At 41.3% G+C, this 6,555-nt stretch overlaps 1 long non-coding RNA gene across 2 annotated transcripts in view; it reads right to left on the reverse strand.

Annotated features, from left to right (window-relative positions):
- Nucleotides 1-2,508: 2,508 nt before the first annotated feature.
- Nucleotides 2,509-6,555, reverse strand: part of LOC119467934 — a 32,500-nt gene continuing 28,453 nt past the window's right edge. The window contains exon 4 of one of the 2 annotated variants that reach the window (XR_005196562.1): nucleotides 2,509-2,653. This is a non-coding gene — a long non-coding RNA (uncharacterized LOC119467934). The remainder of the gene's footprint in view (nucleotides 2,654-6,555) is intronic. The other variant, XR_005196561.1, reaches the window with a different exon arrangement.

Genomic DNA, 6,555 nt, shown 5'->3' on the forward strand with positions numbered 1-6,555 from the left:
CATCCCGGTCAACATGGTGAAACCCCGTCTCTACTAAAAATACAAAAAAATTAGCTGGGCATGGTGGCGCGTGCCTGTAATCCCAGCTACTCAGGAGGCTGAGGCAGGAGAATTGCCTGAGCCCAGGAGGCGGAGGTTGCGGTGAGCCGAGATCGTGCCATTGCACTCCAGCCTGGGTAACAAGAGTGAAACTCCGTCTCAAAAAATAAATAAATAAAATAAATAAATAAATAAATAAATGTGTACAGTTCTAAAACTCACCATCTTTATTTATTTATTTATCTATTTATTTTTAAGACAGAATCTCACTCTGTTGCCCAGGCTAAAGTGCAGTGACACAATCATGGTTCACTGCAGCCTTGAACCCCCTGGACTCAGGTGACCCTCCCATCTCAGTAGCTGGGACTACAGGCGTGCATTACCAGGCCTGGCTAATTTTTTTCTTTTTCTTTTTCTCTTTTTTGTAAAGAGGAGGATCTCCCTATGTTGGTCAGGCTGGTCTTGAACTCCTGGGCTCAAACGATCCTCCTGCCTCGGCCTCCCAAAGTGTGGATTACAGGCATGGGCCATCACACCTAATCTTACCTTTTACTTATATAAAACATAGAACTGATGTAACATCTGTCCAGGTGGAAATATATTAATTAACCATGCCAATTGATAGCCCTAAGTATTATTCCTTAATTTTTTAAAAATTACATACTTTCCAAGGAACATGAAGTATTCCTGTTTTGAACAGATCCAAATTTTTCCCATGCCAACTTCGTAGGTAAACTAGGTCTTTCTACTGACTTTACCAAAATTTTGTAAAAATATACCCAGTACCTTCTCACATTTTTTCCCCAGAGCAGGGGGAACTGTGGTGTAAAGAGAAGTCTATATACAGCTTTTTTTTTTTTTTTTCCTTTCTTTTTTAAACAAATCCAGTCATTAAAAACAGGGCTGCAGAGACAAGAGAAGGGAGTTCTTTTCTGTTCTGTGAAGTCTGGTTCTCTCTGAAGCAGAATTTCATCAAACTGAATGTGTTATGAATTTTAAATATATTTGAGGCTAAACGAGGAAAAATAAGTATGTTGTTCTTTCTTGTAGGCTTGCCTTTAGATGTGTCTGGTCACTACCCTGGAAACCTGTACAAATGGCAACTGACGTCAAGAAAAGAGAAAAAAGCAGTGCTGAGAGCACACACTGCATGCATTATAGATGATTCTGACGATGGAGGCTTTGCCGGCACTAAGTGGCTTTAAGATGAGGATAAGCAATCTTCCATTTCACAAACATCTTTGAGATTTTAATTTAAGCAAAGTGACATTTCAATTATTAGCTTAAGTGTTCTGTCCCACCATAACCGCCAAGGCCATTAAAATGTTTGGCACTAATAAATCTCAAAATGAAGTGGAAGCTGCACCCTGTTTTGAGAATAGTTTATCCCAACATTATGAAAAAAATTCAGACATACAGCAAGTTGAAAGAATTTTACAGCGAACAACCATATACTCATCATCCAGATTCTTCCATTTTCAGTGTACTCAACTGGCCTTATCATATGTCTGTCTGTCTTCCATCCATCGATCCATCCATCCATCCATCCATCCATTTATTCTTTTAGCTATACCTTAATCCACCCAATTTTGATGCATTTCAAATAAATTGCAGACATGAATGTACTTTCCCTGTAAATATTTCAGCATGCATATCACAACTAGAATTCAATATTCATTTATAGGTTTTCTTTTGATATAACATCTACATACAATGAAATGCACAAATCTTAAGTATACATTTGCTGTTTTGACAAATGATTAGTTTCAGAGCATAGTGGGCTAGTTTTTTTAGATTTATCATCTTTTTTTTTTCTCTAGGGTCTCCACACATACTATTCTTTTTCTTTCTTAAAAGGAAGTTTATTTTCTAGAGGTGTTTTAGGTTCATAGCAAAACTGAACAGAAAGTACATAGAATTCCCATGTACCCACTGCACCAACACCATGTACAGCCTCCCCCACTGTCAACATCCCAACCAGAGTGGTATATTTGTTACAATCAATGAACCTAAATTGATACAATCCATAGCTTACATTAGTGTTCAGTCGTGGTGTTTTATATGCTATGGGTTTGAATAAATATATAATAATATCTATCCACTATGGTAGAATCCTACAGAAGTTTAACTGCCTTAAAATCCTCAGTGCTTTGCTGTTCATCTCTCCTTCCCCTGGTAACCACTGATCTTTACTGTCTCAATAGTTTTACCTTTCCTAGAGATCACATAGTTGAAATCATACCTTCCCCCGGCACCACAGATCTTTTTACTGTCTCAATAGTTTTCCCTTTGCCAGAGATCACATAGTTGAAATCATACTTGAATTTGCATTTAACAAGTTCAGAACACTCTTTTTGTAGAATCTAAGAAGTGACATTCTGAACCTATTGATCTTTTACAGGAAAATATGGGTGTGGTGGCTCATACCTGTAATCCCAGCACTTTGGGAGGCTGCAGTAGATGGATCATGAAGTCAGGAGATTGAGACCATCCTGGCCAATATGGTGAAACCCATCTCTACTAAAAATACAAAAAAATTAGCAGGCTGCAGTGAGCTGAGATCGTACCACTCCACTCCAGCCTGGCATATTCATATTTAGGACTGGATATTAGTCTAAAAAAAAAAAGAAAGAAAATATGAATATCCAGCCCTAAAAACTAGAAACAAGCTATCTGTAAAAATGCTTTGTGATGTGCTGTTTTACATCACAGAATTGAAGCTGTGATGTTGGTTTTCAGATTGGCTTCGTTCACTTAGCAATATGCATTTAAAGTTTTGCCATGTTTTTCGTGGTTTGATAGCTCATTTCTTTTTAGCATCCCATTGTCTGGATGTACTTCAGTTTATTTATTCAGCTACTGAAGGACATCTTGAGTGCTTCCAATTTTTGGCAATTGTGAATAAAGCTGCTATAAACACTCATGTGCACGTTTTTATGTGGACATAAGGTTTCAATTCATTTGAGTAAATACCAAGGAACATGATTGCTGGATTATATGGTAAGAGTAGGTTTAGTTTTATAAGAAGCTGCCAAACTGTCTTCCAAAGTAGCTGCACCATTTTGCATTCCCACCAGCAATGAATGAGAGCTCCTGTTGTTCCGTATCCTTGCCAGCATTTGGTGACGTCAGTATCTTGGATTTGGGCCATTCCAACAGCTGTGTGGTAGAATCTCATCATTGTTTTAATTTGCATTTTTCTAATGACCTATGATATTGAGCTCCTTTCCATATGTTTATTTGCCTCTGTATATCTTCTTCGGTGAGGTCTCTGTTTATGTCTCTTGCCACTGTTTTTCCTTTTTTTTCTTTTTTTTTTTCTCCCAGGGATAACATCACTATTGTAGTCTCTTGCCATTTAAAAATCAGATTATTTGTTTTCTTATTGTTGAGTTTTAAGAGTTCTTTGTATTTTACATAATAGTCCTTTATCAAATATATTATTGCAAATATTTTCTACCAATCTGTAGCTTGTCTTCTCATCCTTTTGACAGTGTGTTTTGAAAAGTTATATTCATTTTCCATTAAACAATTAGTCTATTCAACTGAGGGGAAAACTTGGTAGACAAGATGATTCCTGACATCATGTAATCTACATTTTAATGCAAGAAACAACAATAAACAAATAAATGAATCAATATATAATAGGCATTTATGTGGAGTTGCTTGCTGGAAAGAAAATGAAAACATAGTAAGGGGTTGAAGAGTAGCTGGAGAAGGATCACTCTGGCTGCTGTGTAGACCTCATGGGGCCAAGGTAGAATAGACCACACTGGGGGCCAGGGTAGAAGTGGGTTAGGAATCTATTGCCCTCATACAAGCAAAAGACAATGCAGGCATGGACTAGGGTGGAAGCAGTGGGTGTGGTGAGAAATATCCAGATTCTGAGCATTTCTTAAAAGTGGCACTGGCATACCTTGCTCATGGATTGGTTATAAGAGAAAGGATTCCGGGATGAAAGCTAGGTTTGGACCTAAACAACTGTGTGAATAGTGGTGAAGTTAGGAGGAGGGTGTGGAAGAAAGTGGGTAGGGGACCAGGCTGGGGGATGGGACATTCAAGTGAATATTGAGGAGATGTCCAAGCAGGCCATTGGGATTTCACCTGAAACGTTAGGGCTGGAAATATTTGGGAGTCTTCAGTATATGGACAGTGTGCTGCATAGCTTTGTAGCCTTCCTAATTCTCACTCCATGCCTCTCCACTCTGCTCTTTACCTTCAGATAGCCTGACCTGTGAATTCAGTCAATGAACTCCGACCCCTGGTTTCCAGCTGGATTCAGCCAGCCTTGTGGCAGATCAGAAAAAAGAGCAAAATTAGGTAGTGTATTCCCCCAGCTCCCCACTGAAGATTGCCTGAGTCCCTTGACCAAAAACCACAGCTCCCATCACACAGGCCCCCTAATAGCTGTTCCTCTCTAGGTGCAGTCACTGCTCCTGACTGAATGAGGTTGGATGAGATCACTTAGGGAGCGTGAATAGATAGAAAAGAAGAGCTTTGACACCCTAATATTTAGAGGCCAGAAAGAAGAGGTGGGCTCTGCCAAGGGGGAGTCTATGCGGCAGAAGAAACACAGGAACACGTGGTGTCTGGTGTCTGGGTAGTGACCCAGGGAAGGTAGGCTCTTCAAGAGATAGTTCTCCTGGTGGGGCATGGTGGCTCACGCCTGTAATCCCAGCACTTTGGGAGCCCGAGACAGGCAGATCACTTGAGGTCAGAAGTTTGAAGCCAGCTGGCTAACATGGCAAAACCCCAACTCTACTAAAAATACAAAAATTAGCTGGGTGTAGTGGTGCACAACTGGAATCCCAGCTACTTGGGAGGCTGAGGCATGATAATCGCTTGAACCCCGGAGGTGGAGGTTGCAGTCAGCCGAGATTGCACCACTGCACTCCAGCCTGGGCGACAGAGCAAAACTGTCTCTGTGGACAAACAAAAGAACAGTTCTCCTCAAGTGTCCCAAGCTACTATTTTCCTGAAACTCTCAGGACCTCTTCTTGTTCCCCCTCATCATTCTTAACTTTTTCCTTCTCTCAGGGTTGTTGAACTTGCTTTGCAATTAAGCTTTAGACACTCCCAGATCTGCTGATATGTTGTGTCTGACCTCAGGGGAGGTGATGGTTTGAGCTCTGGTCAGAGGCTCTCAGCAGCTGTGCATATCTACAGATGCATCCGGTATGGGAAGGAGAGGGACACAGGGGAAACCACCAGGAAATATACACAGACAACTTTTTTTTTTTTTTTTTGAGATGGAATCTTGCTCTGCCACCCAGGCTGCCGTGCAGTGGCACGATCTCAGCTCACTGCAACCTCCAACTCCCAGGTTCAAGCAATCCTGCCTCAGCCTCCTGAGTAGGTGGGGTTACAGGTTCACGCCACCACAACTGGCTAAATTTTGTATTTTTAGTAAAAATGAGGTTTCGCCATGTTGGCCAAGCCGATCTTGACTCCTGAACTCAAGTAATCCACTCACTTTGGCCTGCCAAAGTGCTGGAATGACAGGCGTGAGCCACTACTCCTGGCCAGGCAATTATTATTACTATATATTTTTTTGAGACAGAGTCTCGCACTGTTGCGCAGGCTATAGTGCGGAGGCGTGATCTCAGCTCACTGCAGTCTCCGCCTCCCGGGTTCAAGCAACTCTCCTGCCTCAGCCTCCTGAGTAGCTGGCACTACAGGCAAGCACCATTACGCCCAGCTAATTTTTTTGTATTTTTAGTAGAGACAGGGTTTCACCGTGTTGGCCAGGATGGTTTCGATCTCCTGACTTTGTGATCCACCCGCCTCAGCCTCCCAAACTGCTGGGATTACAGGTGTGAGCCACCGCGCCCGGCCACAATTATTTTTAAATAACACTCAGGTATTACACTGTGAATATGGTCAAAGCAGGAACAATTTCATATTCACCATCAATGTTCAGAAACTAACACCCACTTCACAGCTGCAGCTCAATAAATTTTTTTTGAATACTTTTTTAAAAAAATGATATATTACAATATAATTATAATATGTTTTTGGTGCATGAAGGCACCTTTACAGACTTGACAATCTTAAATTGCCCTAGTATTACACATCTCTGATTATGCTTTTAAATGTTACAAATTACCTGAGTATGAAGGTACTTTAAAGAAAAAAAACAGCATTGTACTGAGAAGATGAAAACATAAACTCTGCAGAAACAAAGGATATGGATTTAGGTCACTAGGACTCTTGGGCCATCAAATAAATGTATTAGTACTGCACTAGCAACAGTTTTGTTTTAAAATGTGACACTGTTGGCTGGGTGTGGTGGCTCAAGCCTGTAATCCCAGCACTTTGGAAGGCCAAGGCGGGTGGGTCATGAGGTCAAGAAATCGAGACCAACCTGTGGTCAACATGGTGAAACGCCGTCTCTACTAAAAATACAAAACATTAGCTGGGCATGGTGGCACGTGCCTGTAATCCCAGCTATTGAGGAGGCTGAGGCAGGAGAATTGCCTGAACCCAGGAGGCGGAGGTTGCGGTGAGCCGAGATTG

This window comes from Cebus imitator, unplaced genomic scaffold, assembly GCF_001604975.1.
Source record: "Cebus imitator isolate Cc_AM_T3 unplaced genomic scaffold, Cebus_imitator-1.0 Scaffold353, whole genome shotgun sequence".
NCBI lineage: Eukaryota > Metazoa > Chordata > Mammalia > Primates > Cebidae > Cebus > Cebus imitator.